At 49.4% G+C, this 17584-nt stretch overlaps 1 protein-coding gene across 3 annotated transcripts in view; it reads left to right on the plus strand.

The window, feature by feature from the left end:
• The first annotated feature begins 2186 nt into the window (after positions 1–2186).
• The window catches only part of gatad2b (GATA zinc finger domain containing 2B), a 41276-nt gene continuing 25878 nt past the window's right edge, over positions 2187–17584 (plus strand). For 2 of the 3 annotated variants that reach the window (XM_066721185.1, XM_066721186.1), the window contains exon 1: positions 2187–2497. The gene's annotated coding sequence lies outside the window, so the exon portion shown is untranslated. The remainder of the gene's footprint in view (positions 2498–17584) is intronic. The other variant, XM_066721184.1, reaches the window with a different exon arrangement.

The raw sequence follows: 17584 nt of genomic DNA on the forward strand, positions 1-17584 counted from the left end.
ACACGTCACCTGTTAGTATCTTTATTTGCAGTTTGGAAAAGACTCAAACTTTCCTTTTGCAGTTTTGGTTGCTACAAAACAAGCTTTTTTGCATTTTTTTTACCCTTATCATTCATTTCGGCGCATGTCTGCCGTCGGATTTATGGAGAGAAAGCCGGAGCAACTTTAAAAATCTTGCCTGAGAGTCCTGCTCTCACTCTAACGCTGGCCGTGATGGCCTGTTATCGCGCCGAGTCACCGCTAGAGGGAACAAGTCCTTCAGAGTGTGATCCAATCACAAAAGCTCCCAACACCGGCTTTCAATCTACATCAGTGTTCCCAATGTCCTGTTTATTTGTGCTAATTAATTGAACTAATAATTGGCCTAATCAGAGCTTAAGCAATGTAAACCATTTGAGATGCCAGGTTATATAAAAAAAATACTAGATACCCAAATCTCCAACTTTTAGTCATTTAAATTTTAAAGGAAATTAGTTCAATTGAGGGTTTTACTTTAGCTCTCAAATACTTAACTGCACCCTTAATTTAACTGAATTTCCTAAAGCCAGAGTCTTAATTGTTTAAACAGTGGGGGGGTTGAAGTTAAGTATGAAATTGTAAAAGGAATTTATGAAGGAACCAACTTATCAGTTACACAATCTAAAAAGTCAAATGTATGCAAATTACTTCAATTAAGGGTTCAATTATGAAATTGAGAGCCAGCAGGGTAGGGGTTCCTCCAGGAGCAGGGGGCGGACCCCTGATTTAAGGAAGCACTGTTCCAGATCAGACCCAGCTTGTGTTTGCCACCCCACTGGCCTGCAGGTTTACAGTGCCTTTAGCAATGGACCGCCTGCGATCATTGCTTCGGATTAAGGTGCTCCCGTGTATGCTCTTTGAATACAGTACACTCCAACATGCAAGTAGTGATGTAAGTTACAATTGGGCAGCACTGTGGAGCAGCAGGTGGGGAGGGTTGTGGTTTCAATCCCAGGCAGGGGGGGGCTCTGATGCTGTACCCTTGAGCATGGCACTATACCCAGAATGCACCAGCTGTATAGACGGGTCCCTGCTCCTAATGGGACCGTGGCCGATATCGCATTGAGACGCTCCTCTCGGCAATAGTCCAGCGGGGTCCTTCTGCGTGGCCAGCGGGTGCGTTTGGTGTAGATAAAACAGGGCAGGCACCCTCCAGTCCCGCTGCCAGGAAGACCCTGCTGAGCATGTGTGGGATTAGCTTGACCACCAGGTAGGCGAACCAAACCGGTTATTTAATAATACAAACAAGACATTTGCTTCCACTGGTGATCCTGTCAAAGCAGTACAGCGTATTCAAGCACAATAACTGCACTATTTTATTACCCCCCCACACCCACACACACACTAATGAATGTCCCTAATATGTCATTATAATAAACGCATTTTTAAAGCAACAGCCGCAAACATGACTCAAGCCGCTTGCTGAAAATGCATCTGAGACCCCCCAGCCCTTACAGCGGTCACCCCCCCACTAGAAGGCACTACGGGACGGTAAAGAATAGCGTCTTTATGTGTCGTCTTCCCTGCTTGAGAAAACACAGTCACACATGAAATGAGGTCATTGCGGCGCTGTACTGTTTACTGCTGCTCAACAACACAGGCCTCCACGCCGGCTCCGCTGTGCTAATTAATGTTCATTTCATGTACCTGTACTCGGGTAATTAAAATCCTGATTTGGGGGGGGGGCAGACACAACCGTAAAATAATCCTTTTTTATTTTACCTGCGAGCAAAGACACGTTTATTGTTGTAATCCGAACAGCAATTAGTGATGATCAATTAGTAAACACGGGCACTTTTTAATTAACATTGTCATATTTTTATTTTTAGTGTGTGTGTGTGTGTGTGTGGGGGGGGGGGGGGGGTCTATTAGATTTTTTTAAATCCAAATTGGATTTATTTTCTTTTTTTGGGGGGGTAGCTCAGAAACCTAACCTTATAGTAAAAAAAAAAAAAGAAAAAGTCATATTAATGGTGATGGGGGGGTGGGTTAGCCCCCCCCCCCCCCCCCCAAAAAAAACAAATCACATTGCTTTCTGGAAAAAGACGCTGCGATCAAAGTGCATTGTTCTTCCCAATCAACCAATCAATGCCCCTGGCGGAGAGGCGAGGAGGAGGAGGGTAACATGGCCGGCCACAATGTATCTGTCAGGGTGAGCCTGCGCTACATAACAGCCTCTTTAGTTCCCATCATCATCATCATCATCATCATCAGCAGCAGCAGCAGCGCTGTCCCCTCCCCTCCAGACACAGACAACAACACACACCTTCAGAGGGGCGCCTCCCCGACACCGCCGCCGACCAATAACCCGGCTGTGTGCGCCGAGAGCGGGGGGACGAGCGCTCGCCGGGGCCCAATCAGCGCCTTTGTGTTGCTCGCCGGTGCCGGGGACTGGTCGGTGCTGGAGCTGCTGCGGCGCGTCAGGAGCGGAGCAACGAACCCGGAGCCAGTGCGACCTGCGGGGGGAACGGCGAGTCAGGTGAGTCCGGGGATGAGCGCCGCGGCCTAGTCCAGAGCGGGGCGGCGGAGGTGGTGGTGGTGGAGGAGGAGGAGGAGGAGACGAGGAGGAGGGGGGTTAGGAAAGCAACGGCGAGGACGGACGGGCCCGTTTCGGGGTGGATGTGGGGGAGCGGAGGTGGTGTGTCGCCCGAGGTGGGAGCCCCTTTGTGTGCGTCAGCGGAGGGGGATTCGGCTGCGGCTGGAGAAAATGATGGGGCCGAGCGGAGGCAATTGTTGTTGCATGAGCCGGGCTGAATACATCGGCGAAACGTCCCCAAATTGTCGTTTATAGTGTTTATCTGTGTATAATAGGTAGCGGTGGAAATGAAACATGTAGAAAAAGGGAGAGCAGCAGCGGCAGCAGGAGGAGGAGGAGGGGGAGAGGAGCTGGAGCTGGAGCTGCGTTTCATTGTTTCATCTGCCGTCTCTGGGGGCTAACGCGGATCGGAGGAGAAGCCCGGCTGAGCCCCGGACCGGAGCCCGTCTTCGGGCTGGCGGACCCGGCCGGGCTTCCCCAAGGCAACCTGGGAGGAGAGATCATAGTAAAGAAAGAAAGAAGGGGGGAAGAAAAGACGAGAGCGTGGGGTTTGACGGTAACAGAGGGCGCCCGGGCTCGTCTACTCCACACACACCAAATCCTGAAAAAAAAATGCATCAGCCATTTAGCTACGTAAGGGCAGACGTCTCTCTCTCTCTCTCTCTCTCTCTCTCTCTCTCTCTTTCTCTCTCTCTCTCTCAATGCACGCAAATGGCGTTGGCCGCTCGAGCTGCTTTGCATACGTAGATGCCAATTAAGTGCACCGCGAGCGCCTTTGATTGATTGATTGATTGATTGATCCGATTGATTGATTGGAACTGGGTGAAGGGGGGCGAGGAAATAAAAGTCGGGGGCAGATGACGTGGGGAAAAAGGGGGGATCAATAATATATGCCGTCTCTGGTCTCGGTGCGGCAGAGACGCATCAATAATAAGACACCGGCTACTTTCTGGTTTGTGACCCGAGCTGGGCTCTGCTGTTGCGAGATTTGTGCGTTTTTATTTTCCTCCCTGTCTGGGGGCAGATCCGATTAGCACAGTTCAGATCATGTCGCATTTTGGGCTGGATGTCAGCGTGGCTTCAAAATGACAGCTGTCACATGCGGGTAGTATTTTTTTTTTTCTTCTTCTTCTTTTCTTTCTGCAGATGTCTTTTTTTCGTGTGCTGCTGTTCCCCCTTCTCGGGATTGCTCCTCCATTTGTGAGAACTATCACATGTGTTTCTGGTGACTTGCTTTCTCTGTCTTGGATGAGGGGTTGTACATGTTTGCTATGAGACCTGCAAAAGGTTCTTCGATTGTGTCATCCCACAAAGAGGAATAGAAAGTAAATGTCTGTCTTGTGCTCATATTTTGGGTAGATTTGTCTCTCGACGTGCAAAATATTGCATCTCTTATTCCTCCCACAGGACTTCTCAATTCTCTCTCTCTCTCGACTGTAATGTCACCTATGCAGAATGAATTTTTTCCCAGCACTTTATCCTATTGCTTTGGTCTTATTCCTCGACTAGGTGGTGCTAGACTGTAACTTGCTCAAGTAATAGCGGGGGTGCCAGTGGGTCATTGGGGGCCCGTTTGGACCTGGCTGGTCCACAAGGACTCCGACTGTCCCCCTTAAAGTGTCATGGAAGTGCCGCCAAAACCGGATGGGTGAGCTCGGCCCCGGTAAATAGGACGGTGCGTTTGCTCTGCTTATTGAAGCGGAGGGGTGTCTCTCTCTCCATTTCACGACTTATATGTCAAATAGAATACACCCCCCCCACCAACCACACAATACCTCCTTTAGCAGCACAGATATTGGTATTGCGTCCATTTGTCCTTACAGTGTCAGTCATTCCTTCTCGTCCACGTTGGCATCTCTGTGTTTTGTACCGCCTGGCATCGGCGTGGGTGGCAGTTTTGGACCAAGTGTTTAGTTTGCGTCCGATCTCTCCATGGGCTTTTGTCCCTTATTCTAGTGTGTGTGTGTGTGTGTGTGGTGGTTTGACAGTCCCTGTTACAGGGTGTGTTTTCAGGTGGGGCAGTGTGGTCGGGGGGTCACGTCGGATGAGACGAGCGTGCCGACGGAGGGTGGTGCTCGTCGTGGTCGTACCGGGCAGTCTAACTCGGTGTGCCGCGAGCTCGGCCTGCCTGCCTTGAATTATCGGCAGCTCTGTGTATTGTGGTGGGGGCTGCCTGGCTAATTACCAGGGAGATTACGGCAGGCGATCGCAGGGGTTTCTTTGGGGGGTGGGGGTAGGGAGATCGGTGGCTCTTCCTGACGTTAACTGTGGCGACGTAGTGCAGTGATAGTACTGTTGGGGGCGGGCATTGTGGTATTATACTCTAACACTGCTGCTGGCCTTGATGGGATTGTTCTAGTGGTGGGGGGGTCCCATTATAATGTACCACATCACAAAGCTGGGAGTGTGGCTTAAGTACTTGAAGGAGATTAACTCTGTGAAACGTGGCAGAGTGGAGACGGAGAGAGAGAACGAACACCCCTGGGATGAACTGGATTAGCAACTCGGGAAGAGGAGGGCTCGGAGTGGTGTGAGAAGTGGCCGCAGTATTTAGATCAAAAGGACTGCAGCTTGCACTACCGTTCTGCACTCGGGGAACAGCTGTCTCGTGGTATCTGGCTGCCGACCCCACGCCCGGGCCGTCTGTGTGGGTGAGAGCCAGCAGGCCCCGCAGCCGGGAAGCGGCGCGGTTCGGAGGTTATCGTCTGCGTTTTCCTGTAATTTGAAATGATTTCGCAACTCCTGTAGTAATAAAGAGCCAGACCGCGCCAGAGTCCCGTGTTTGGCTTCTGTGTCGTGCTGGGACTGTTCAGCGAAACGGGACCAGGCAGATTTTAGGCAGTTTTTGACTCCCTTGCTGTAAAACCTCTAGTAACCTCTAGAAACTGGTCTTTTTTTTTTTTATTATTCCCACAATGCATTGGGCACTTTATACAATACATCAATCAGACATCATTTTAGCATTTTTTTTAAATGTAATTTGCTGCTGCTTTTGTTTATGCATTCCACCGTATTTTCAGACCCCGCAGACCCCAAATTCACGTTGGCTTTGCGAAGGAGGCACCCTTTTTTTTTTTTGTCCCATATAGCCAGTTGCAAAGCTCCCCACTCCAGTGTCAATTCCCATTTTAGACCCTAGCCACCGTCCCGTTCTGTGCCAGATTAACCGGCCTGCGACGTGTGTGAAGAATTCCCCCCCCCCCCACGCCAGTTGCTCAGCCTCCTTCCCCTGCAGCTGGCCGCCCGCTGGGCGTGTCAATCAGTGCCTCAGGCAGGAGACCCTCCCCCACCCACAGGCTGGCAGTGTGGAACGGGCAGACGGATCAGACTCCTGTACCGCACTTACCTGTATCGCTGGCAGCCTCACAAGATCGCCTGATGGCCTCCAGCTAGAACGGGCATACGTGCCCGTGCTGTAGAGGGCATAGACATGCCATAGACATACGTCCCCTTTGCCTGTTATGTGCTCTTGACCTCTGTCGACCTGGCTTCTACCCGCATCCGTTGCCAAGCCCCTTACTGCTGACCCCCGACCCCGTGGCTGATGAGCCCGGGCTCATCCATTAGGGCGACCTTGTGTTATTGGCCTGGATCTCTCTGCGCTCTGTCCAGGGCACGAGTCTTAAGACCGATGCTTCTGATAGTCCGCCGGCTTGTGTGGGTCAGGCGTTTCCTCATGGATCGATTGCCCGTCTCTGCAGGTCGCTTTTGATGCATCTGGCCAGATGTGCACATATTGGGTGCATGCAATACATGTAGGGCTGTGGGTACAATCAAATCTGAGTGTTTTCTGGCAATAATTTAATTTTAATTTAATTTAATTTTTTTATGTCAAAAAATTATGCATATATATCAGCTAAAATATGCTAACCTATAATACGCTGTATGTATGTATGTATGTATGTATATGTATGTATGTTATATAAGCACAACCAATTTTGTCAGCTTTAGAATGCCAAATACAGGAGAGCTTTATAATTGTCATCCTGTAAACAATTTGTTTGGCAGCAAAAGCTATACGATTTTAAAATCTGGAATATGTACATTTCTTAAAGAAACCTCCTGCTTTATCACGGAGACCTACGTGACCCTCTTATGCCCCGACACCACAATGTGGGCGGTTTCGCCGGTAAAGCTTGCCTTAGTGATGCGTGCATGAACTATTCAAATTCATCCCAGACTGAAACTCAAAGCCCTTTACAGTTTCCTGTCTCCGCACACATTTCGAAAGCGCCTCCTGTGGATCTCCCCCTACTCTGTCAACTCCCCGTTTCCAATGTGGTATTTTCACCCTCTTGTCGGTGGTTACAGAGAGCGGCCGGGCTGAGGGGGGAAGCTGGAGAGAGCAGATTATACCTTCGGTTTAGATGCAATCGAGGAGAGGGGGATCTCTAACAGACCAGCGCAGCAGTATCTCAAGAGTGTGTGATAGCAGTTATGGGAAAATATTATTATCCATCAATTTTCAATAACCAGTGCAGCGCAGGGTTTATTGTGGTGATATTGAGGCCTCGCGATAATCGGGATTGTCTGATTAAACTTGGATCTGAAACCATTAAGCCCAAAAGCTTTTTGCTTGTGTTGCACATCCAAAGGTGCTGCCTGCCATAAGTAAGTCATTAAGTCTGAGGACCGGTCTGTTCTTCTGTTTGGCTTTAAGCTGGGCTGCTTTCCACTTGAGGTGGAAAAAACCCTGTGATCTTGTTTGGCCAAGCCAGTGCCTTATCAATCCAAACTCATGGCTGAGAACATCCTAAACGATTGTCCCATCCTTAGACCAGAATCTGAAGTCTTATGGTGTCTCCTATTGTTGTCCTATAGTGTCTCACACACCAGTTAATTTAGGTCAGCTAAGCAATTAGCAGATTCATCCTTAACCAGCCAATTTGAATAACTGTGAGATACCCTGGGCAGATGTACTGCTGCCATTTTTAATTAATTTATTTGATCTATTTATATATATTTTCTTTGATAGATTAGAAAATCAGTCCCAGTATGTGTTGCTCTACCTGCAACTACTGTACCTAATATTCCACATTTATCCCCATTCCAGACAGTCCCCGAGCATCTATTGTTTTGTAGACGGTTAATATTTGAGCGCGTCGTTTGTGCCAATGAAGGATTTTAATCCCCTCTCACACCAGCGTGATAATTGACATGAGAAAAACCGATTGGCCCCCAAAATGCTTACCGGTTGGGTTTAAACCTCACTGCTGTGAAAGTTTTTGAGCAGGAACTGATAAGGCTTTGAGGCCTACTTTTAAAACGGTGATTTTTGATGTTTTTTCCAGTTTGATATGATTGTAAATAAGCCCGCAGTGGCAGGTGGTATCCGGTGTGTTTTGCCGTGCGAGGTGTGCGGCGCTGTTATCCAAGGGCAACCAGGACGGGGCACGGGGCAGCGGGTTTCATGGGCCGGACTAAAGTATCCTGTGGGTCACTGTGACTGTGAGGGGTTCGCCTTGGTCAGCTGCCTGGCATAATTGGCAGTTCATTTCGGAACCAGAAGCCAGGGAAGGTGTCGGCTTCCATAGAGATCAACCTCTTAAAGAAGGAATGTTGATTTTTGCCATTTATACCGCAGTGGTGCATTGTCATTTTGGGATGTGTGTGTGTGTGTGTGTGTGTGTGTGGAAGACTCCCACCAGCTCAAACCTCCCCCTCCTTCCCCATCTTCCCATCTGTGCATGTCTGTCTGCGACGCGCTTGTAAATCACGCCGGGGGAGCTGTGCTCTCCAGAGTGCGGGCAGCTGTGTGCCGAGTTGGCACGGTGCCCCTGTGGGATGCCCATACTGGCCTTATTGTCACGGCACACCATTTTAATTTTTTTATTTTTATTATTGAATTAGTGATCTCCTCGGTCTGTGATTGGTTGGCCGGTGTTGTGCCTGCGAGGTGTTCATCGCCGAGTGTCGGCTTCATAGTAGAGAGAAACCAAACTGGAGGAATTCTCTTTATCAGTCTTTTTCTCGCATATTTCCGCATAGAGCTGTATGGTGCTTTCTCTGTGGCGCCCTTTGACCCCTCCCTCTGAGAGAGACTAAAATGAGGGCACTGCGGCCCCTCCAGCCCCCCTGCGGTGTCACACTCCTGGTTTTTGCTGCGTTCACCGGATTTTCGATGCGATTGGTTGGGGGTAGGGGGTTCAAAGGTCGCACCAGTGTCTTAAACCTCCATACCTCCTGCCTGACGACACACAGGCACACGCACACACCCACGTCCCTCTTGGGAGAAATTGTTACTCTAACACAGGTACAAAGATACAGCTATTGCATTTCTGAGCCCTCACAAGTTTTGGCAGCTCTATGGAGTAGAGAGAGGTGTGTGCATATCTCTTGGTTTTTGGTTGCATTGGGGGTTGGACTGGGGTGCAGGGAAGTTATTGTCAAGGGGTTTATAAGTGTGTAATTACATCAGTCTGAAAAACTGCATCACCATGGAGGGCAGCCTGCGGTCTCTGTCAGGGTACAAGTGACCTTGAAGGCCCAGCTGCAGTCCAATTAGGTGGCTGAAAAGGTGCCACTCCTTCCTCAGTCCACAGTGTCCTTTTCCAAATCTTTGTGCCAGTTCCTCCCAGAGGTGTTCTGTTGGGCTGCTGAGCACATAGCATGGGTCTCTGTGGGCAGTGATTCAGTAAAACACTGTTCTGAGGGACTAATTGTGCATCTGACTGCATAGAAGCCAACAGGTCAGTAAGAATGTGATCTGGTTTTATTTTTCTTGCCCATGAAGTGACGGTAAGTGCGGCGGCTCGGCTGTGAGAGAGCAGATTCTGTAGTTCGCAAGCCGGGCCGGCGGTATTTAATTACGCTGGTGTTTCGGCACAGACATAATTATCAAGCTGTAAAATCCACCACGCCCCGCTCGCGTCAACCGCCACGTTTGTGTTGTGTTGGGGTAAATTTAGCAGCCCTCTGTTTCTGCTGTGCAACTTTGCAAGTCTTATTTTTATATTTTTTGGTTAGCATTTTGTTTTTCTTTGTATGCGAGTGTGTGTAAGTCAGCAAACGTATTCTATCTGCAGATTAAAAAGTCAGCACTTTAGAAATTAAACCATGCCCCTATTAAAATCACCCACGCTGGTTCTCGATACCCTGCTGTGTTTGAGCTTGACGTTTTCCGTGCTTGGTATTCGCCACTCATTTGTGTCCGTCCAGCTTGCGTGTATAAATGCAGTGGACATGTTTTTGTATTTTAAGGGTCCGCGATCTGTGTGGGTGGCGAACTTGGTCCTGGAAGTAAAAGCCTGGTCACTCCTGGTGGCTGGGAAATGTTGGGTTGTGGTTTATATCTCCAGTGAAGTGTCCACTGTAGCCTCTATGCCGGTACAGGGGGCTGCAGCTTGTGTTGTCGACCTGTAGGTGGTGCTCTTCTCGGACGGGAACTTAATATTTCTATATATATGAGAAATAAACTTTCCTGTATGTAGACAAAGGGGCCCCCTGTGGTGATGTTAAACTGAGGATATCCACCATGCTGTATGCGAGTTACAGCATACAGACAACAAGATTGCATCTTCTGTACATCGGGCTCAATTCAATCCTCAATTCCAAACACTCATTCTAAAATCTGGAATGTACTTCCCTTTCTCCTTCTCTTCTAAGCGATCCACTGAAACCGAGAGACTGACCCACGTTGTGACTCCTGTTTATGTATATTCTGATTTGGATTTTAATGAGTGGATGTGTTTTATTTAAGCAATCAGTAACTCTGCATCCCAGTTGTGAAGCCCCCCCACCCCACCAAAGCTCTAGTCTGTTCCCCTCCGTCTCACCAGATGGCTAAACTTTCACATTTTTATTTTTTTATGACGTACGCCCCACCCACAAGTGTGTGAGTGGGTGCCAGGCACACGTTTTAGTCTTTAACTCGTGTAAGATGAGAGGGGGTTCTCTTCTCTCCTCCCTCTCTCCCTGTGTGTGTGACGTCGTGATCACTAACGGCTACATATTAAGAGAGAATTCCATATCCTGAGGTTACAAACCGGCTCAGACTGGCTTGTCGTTCTGCCCTGTGCCGGGAACCCTGTGAAAAAATAAATAAATCGTGGGCCTTTTCTGCCGTTAAAGGAGCAGGAGGCCTCGCTCACTGCAGGGCGAGACTGACAGGGAAGTGTTCGCTTGTAGAAATCTACAGAGGCCTGTCTCTTTGTCTGGCGCAGTTCTGTGTCTGTAATGGGATTCCCCTCCCAAATAAAATGGCAAAACTACTGTGAAAGAGTTATTTTTGTTGAAGTTATTGAGTTGTCGTCTGCTTGGTCCCTTGAAAGCCCATCCTAAGCTAATGTTATCGAGGTCCCATAAAAAGACACTTCCTTTGGACACCAACCAGAGAGAAACAAGCCAAGATGGGGTTGTAAACTTTTGGAATCTTGTCAACTCCACGCCATCTTGACTGGCTTCAGTTATCCGGACTCGCCACCTTTTCCCCCCGCTTCGGTTTTAACAGACTTTAATTGGGCGGGATCGTCCTCGGTCCCCATAGTACGGAGAGCGGCTGCCACTCCTTTAGCTGTCCGTGTCTCTCCCTCTGCTTTCGATGACTGTTGTGCGGCGAGACTAGACTCTTATTTCACCCCACGCAGCCGTGTCCTCCTCCCTTTTCCCCGTAGCCCCCCCCCGGCGACAGGAGAAATGGAATTGATTAGCGGAGTTTAAAAATAGAGGGGCCGGTTGCCGTGGCAACTTGCTCAATGAGCTGTTGTCCCTTTTAATGAAGACCTGGGACTAGGGACTGTGGTGTGCGAGTGTGTGTGTGTGCGCGCGTGAGGGGGGTGCGGAGTCTGCATTAAAACTTGGCAAATGGTGCTGAACTGTGGTCCTGTTTAATACAATTTTCAGATGCATTATTTCCCCCTCCCATTTAACAGTCTGTATTCTGTGATCGTACACATGCGACTGTTGCATTCTGGGTCGCCTCCTGCGGGATGTCACGATCCTTGTAGCTGGTTATCCAGGAGGCGCGTGCGTGCGTTTTTAATGGGCCCGGGGGTCACGTGCTAAATCGAGGCTGCCTCCGAGATCTGGCACGACAGACTGAAGATGTGCTGATAAGGAATGCCGCTTTAATGGAGATATTGCACCCACCGTTGTTGTTGTTGTTGTTGTTGAACCAAAGCTGTCAGCTCCTGTCTATCATTGAAGTTCTCACCGTTTACCAGTCTCCTGTCTTTTGGCAGGCCACGATAAATGCAACATAAATACGGTCTCTCTCGACCCCAGCTTTGCAGAGCGCGATTGCAGTCGTGTGTTGCGTGGGTTTATGGGGAGGAAGCTGGGGCGATTGCCAAGCCAGTGCCCTCCGCGTTTTGCCCTCCCTACAGCGACATCTTCGGCTCTGACTTCTGCTCGAATTCGTGTGGAAGAGCCTTGCCTATGAGATCCATCTTGCCGGGTAGCAGCGCTCCTCTTGATAATTTAGATTGTCCTCGATCTCAACGTCACATTTTAAGTCTTTTATTTTATAGTGCTTTGAATAAATATTCACTGACTATGATGTTGGACACCTGGAATATTATATTTATACAGTTACATCTTCTGAAAAAATAGGTGCTTTTATGAAAGTGAGGGTGCAATTCTCGTGCTTGCATAAAAACGCAAATCTACCTCACGGTCGCCGAAAACCCATCATCCGAGCACGTGACACCCCCTGCCCACCCCAGTCACTTCCCGCTCTCCCACCCATTCCCACTGGAGTGATATCTTCCCCCTCCCTGCTCCTCAAGCCCTATGTGATCTCAGCCCGCCAATTAATCCCTGCCCCCCCCCCCCCCCCTTGAGGCGCCCTCCTCTAATTGGCCTCATTAGCGCAGTGTGGAGTGGAGAGGGAGAGTCATATGCAGATTGCACTAATTGTCCCGTAGGTGGCTCCTCGAGTTCTGGAATACCGGGGAGGGGGTAATTAACAGACTCGTTTAGCGATCACCCCCATGCCCAAACCTCCCACCATACTCCGCGCTACAGACCTTCACCTTCATGCCATCTCGAAACACGGGATCCTCCGATCCAGCCAGCATTGTTTACTGTCATGTTGTATGTGTGTTGCACGTTGTATGCTTGCATTTACAAAGCCATGTAAAGCCCCATTCACACAAACTTTTGTAGCCTCTTTGGTGGCATTTTGTTCCCAGAATTTTCCATAGTCAATGGGTGGGTCTGTGTGAGTGGAGCAGAATAGGAATTGTTGTTGTGACGCAGTACGTTCGTTAAGTGGCATAACCAGAATCTCAGAATCGAGTGACATTGCTTGCATTTCCCTCTTGACTATTTGATTTCAAGAGCCTTGGTCCCGAGTACGAACCGAACCAGTGCCCTGCTCAGAACAAAGAGCCCTGTAAACACAATGGAAGGAAACGGGGAAATTATCAAACTTAAACAGATACCTCCCCCACCTTTTAAAGAACAACTTCGAGTCTGAGCAGTTTTCAAATTCTGACCAAATCCTACAGATCGGATTCCTTTTAGAACCCCTTAATTGCAAAACGCTGATTGGATTGCAGCTTTGGTCCCGGGGCCAGTACCGGGCACTGCCAACGTACAGGGCATTGTGGCTCACTGCGAGGTGCACAGTTGAATCTCCTCGCTCAGCTAGTAGAGTCAGTTGAAGGGGAAGGGGATTTCGGGCACCTCAGAGTGGAAACTTTTGATCGGAACGATGTATTTTTGTGGCATGATGGGAACGTTACACGCCAGACTTGAGTGACAGATCAAGTCAAATTGTACAACTCCCAGGAGGCTGAATTGTAATTCGATTTTCTCGTATCTTGGTGCTTTTTCCACAAATAGAAATACTCTAAAAATGATCCTACTACTTATTTTTCCATTGAGCCATAGACACTTTTGATCATAACTCTATATAAGGCTTAGATTGTTTTTCGGTGGGGATTTAGATCCTTTTAAACTGGTGAAAAGCAATAAAAAAAGCATCTTTCCTCTTGCTCGGTATCCATGTCTCACTAACCTCCCCTGTCATCTCTTTCTCTGACCCTCACTCCCAGTTCCTCTCTCTCCTCCTCACGGTTTCTCTTTCAGCCCCATTTTCGCTTTCTCTTTTCTCTTCTCTCTCTGTCTGTGAATCTTGCACTCGTTCTGTCTCTTCGCCCTGCTCTCTCTCCGGTCACCACCTCCACTCTCCCGGTTCACCCCACGTTCCCTCCCTCCCCTGCCGAAGGGAGCTGTGGTCGTGGTGCCCGACTGCTCCCTGTCGGGCTGTCCGTCTGTACCCGACTGCTCCCCGTGCACTGGAGCGTTCAGTCGGTTCTGTGACCGTGACGGGCGCCAGCAAGAGAAGCGTCTCTAATGTCCACATGCCCCGGCCTGCCCCTAATCCGATTTAATGTTATTCTATACGTAGCGCCGTCTGCTCAACACCAACTACTTGAATTGACTCCCTTTTGTGCTGGGTGTTGTTGGGTGCCAGAGAGGAGTATGGGTAAATTGCCAGGTTGCAGATTTGAAAGAAGTTGGTTTCTTTGCGAGTGGCAGAGTTCAGTTCACCCTAGGATCAAAATTTATCCCCACCGCACGTCTGATTCTTGCGGCAATCGAGACCCTCCGGTAGGGTGTCGGAAAGGGCAAGGGGGCGCCGGTGGGCCTACTTTGAGGTTAATTTGCAGATGGTGTGCAGGATGTCTTCCAGCTGTTTCTCGAAGGGGTCCCAGACAGTCTGATTTGGCCGCATGTCTGGGGCAGTTCGCCCCATCCCCCAACCCAGCGCCAACCGGGAGTCTTTTGTATAAACCAGGGCCTTCTGTTTTTAGTCTTCAATGTGTCAGCAATTAAAATCCAATTGGGTGGCTGTCCCTGCCACTGTGAGGGCTTGGGATGGTCTAGGTTCCTTGAAGTGTGTGTGTGTGTGTGTACACAACTGTACCACATTCTTGGCGCAGTGGATTTGAATGGGCATCTTCCTCGGGCAGGTTCTTCACCAGAGAGAGACTGCTGTCTAGTGCGAGGTGTTGATCATGATGGCAGAGGGTGTGTGGGTGGGAACAAGCGCGCAAGATTGGCTTGAGTCAGCGAGATGAAGGGAGGAGGAGGAGGAGAAGGCTCTGGTCTCTTTAAAAGTAACTGTAAGCCAGGCTGATTGACGGGGAGGTGCGGAGCCGAGTGTGTACATTTAAAAAGAAAAATGAAATCCCTTGGGTGGTGAAAGAGGGGGATGGGAAATAAGTTGGTGGAGGGGAGGGGGGGGATGGGGGGTTGGCACAGTTATCGGGCACCGCCCACTCTTGTTGCTGATAGACATTCAGATCTCTCCTCTCTCTCTCTCTCTCTGCCCCCCCCTCCTTTTTCAACCTCTGCACCCTTCCCTTGGTTTAGGTTTTCTGCTTTTGGGACGATGGTGCCAAAAATACGAGAGAGGGAGGAGAAGGGGGGGTAGTAGTATCGTAAAAGAAAAAAACACACACTCGCACAGTGGCCAACCACAGACCTCCTTCCCTTTTATAAGAAAGGCCTCAGGAACTAAAAAATAGAAGTGTTGATTTTTTAATCCAAACGACATAGGGGGGTATTTGCCGTTTGTGTTCGGGGGTGTGGGGGTGGGGGTGAGGCTTGCTTTTGGAAGGGGGGGGTGGGGGGCAGTCGTCATGTTTTATTTTTTGCTGCTTTTGTTGTCGTGATTTTGCTGGTGTGTGTGTGTGTGTGTGTGTGTGTGTGTGTGTGTGTATAGGGGAAACAAAGAAGCCTTCTGTTGATATGTCCTGGAAAATATCAATGTGTCTGCTTTTGTGTTGGTTCTGATATAGCTTCAGGCTACAGTACAGAGCTTCTCTCTCTCTCTCTCAGCTGTACTACACTTGGCTTCCCTACCATAGCCTATAGTCTTGAATCGCTGCGCGTTAGAGGCGGGGGGGGTCCGTGGTCGAAACAGACCCCTCTTATCTGAACGGTGTCCGAAATTAGCACTCTTTCGTTCTTTTGTTTCTGCCGAGGAAGAGAGGAAGGAAACGGGGTGGGGGAGGGAGGGGAAGGGGGGTGTTGGAGAAGAAAGAAAGGGGGAGAGACACCGGAAAGGGGCACTGGTCAGAGATGGTATTTACAGAAGGGGAATTATAAAACTGCGTCTCTCTCTGAAACACTAGTGTGCTGGCATTCCTTTCATCTTTTCCTCTTCGCCATTCTTTCTCTCTCTCGGAGACCCAAGACTGCTGGCATCCTTATTTTCTCTGCTGCGTTCTCTCCCCTCTTTCTCTTCCCTCTCTCTGAAGACTGTTGGCATTCTTCTTCCCACCCCCCCCCCTCTCTTTCCCGGTTGCTCACCCCCTCCCCCCTTTCTCTCTCTCTCTCTCTCTCTCTCGCACTCTCTTCCTCCCTTCTCTGTGGTGAATGAAAGCGTCTGGCTGTTGTGCGAGTTGGCCCAGTGCCAGCAGCAGTGTGTCTGTTGTGCGGTGCGCGTGTGCGATCTGGGCGGAGGGAGCCGGGGCGGGGGGGGGCACTTAGCATGTAGCAGCTCAGGGAGACAGTCATTATATTATGTAAGTAATGTTAAGTAAGGGGAGGGTGGGAGGGAAGCTGGGGGGGGGGGCACACATACACACTCACTCTCTTCAGGGCTGTTCCTATTGGTTCGTCGGTGCCATTGTTGCTAAGATTTTTTTTTTTTAATTTTCCTTCTCTCTCTCTCGCTCTCTCTGGCGTGGTGGGTGGCTTCTCAGAGTCCAGTCAGGGTGGCAATTGTAGGTGTTTTTTCGGGTGGGGGTGCATAAAAATAAGGAACTACCATGACAGGCTGTACTAAAATCTCTCTCCTTGCCTCGTATAACATGGATCTGTGGGGGATATTTGTTCAGATTGGAATTTTAATTTTCTAGTGTGTGCGTGTGCACGTGTGGGTAGGGGGGGAGGGGAGACTTGTGAAGTTTATCTTATGAGGCGTTTCATTTCTAATTATAACCGCCCCCTCCTCCCCCCCCCCCCCCCCCCCCCACCGATTCACTGCCGGATCCTTACCAGACCTCTGGAGTCTTTTCTCGTCTGTTACTCAGTAATGCTCTTGAGCTGCAAAGTCTACTGTGAGGGCCGTGCTTTTATTCGCATTATTTTGCAGGGTTTCGGGGTTTGTTTCATAGCTTTGCTCACTTTCAGCAGCTGTTGGGGAACCAAACTTATCCACTTTAATGGTCGAGGGGTGGGCAGTTAAAGGTGGCGCAGGATTCTGAAGCCCATTGGTGATGCATCTGGCTCACAACCTTGTAGAACACCTCTGGGATCTGCTTTTCTGCCCTGGGCTGTGGAAGATGGCTCCTGCCTTCTATTGATGGAAACCCAGCCATTACCAAGGCCAGCGGTGGGCATGGGTGCCCGTGCTTTTAAAATGTTGTACTTCCAATCCAGTCTGCCATAAACCGTGACCTCTGACCCTTAGTAGGTTCGTCTCTGTAAATTGCTTAACCATTTGAGAACGAGGTGGCACTGAAAACCAAACCGCGCTCCAAGCTCCCTGGCGAGTGTGGCAGGACTGCGTGCCGTGAAATCACGTCATGGGACAGAATTGTTTGGACCCCCCAGTACGGTGTGAAAGTATGATGTGCCCTCCCTGAGTGGAGTATTTAAAAACTAAGGAAAGCAAAACTAACGCATCAGAGAATCTTTCTGCATGATCTTCAGTTTCAACAAAATTAAAAAGGGGATTTGCCAACAAGTAAAATTTGTACTGGAGTCATCTGTGCTGCGAGAACATTGCAGCGCATTCATCTTAGTGACGCACTTCCGAGGTTCGGTCACAGAGATTTCAGTCCCTTTCTGCCACCCTTGCCCTGCAGGATGGCAGTTGGACGCAGGCCTCTGCTAGATCCAAGTGCGCTGCAGCTCTTTGTTCTCAGTTGGCATGGAGTAGGGGGGCATCAGTAGGAATGTGCCTCCATAGACACCGTTACTCTCTAATTGCACCGTGGGGCATGATTTGGGCATGATCGCTTCTTGATCAGTTGTTAATGTGGGGAGACTCCAGTTAGACCCATTTTAGGTTTGACACGATACAGGCTTTTATGTAATAAGTAAATAATCCCTGGAGGCTGTGGTGTGTGA

The sequence above is a fragment of the Amia ocellicauda genome, chromosome 14 (assembly GCF_036373705.1).
Source record: "Amia ocellicauda isolate fAmiCal2 chromosome 14, fAmiCal2.hap1, whole genome shotgun sequence".
NCBI lineage: Eukaryota > Metazoa > Chordata > Actinopteri > Amiiformes > Amiidae > Amia > Amia ocellicauda.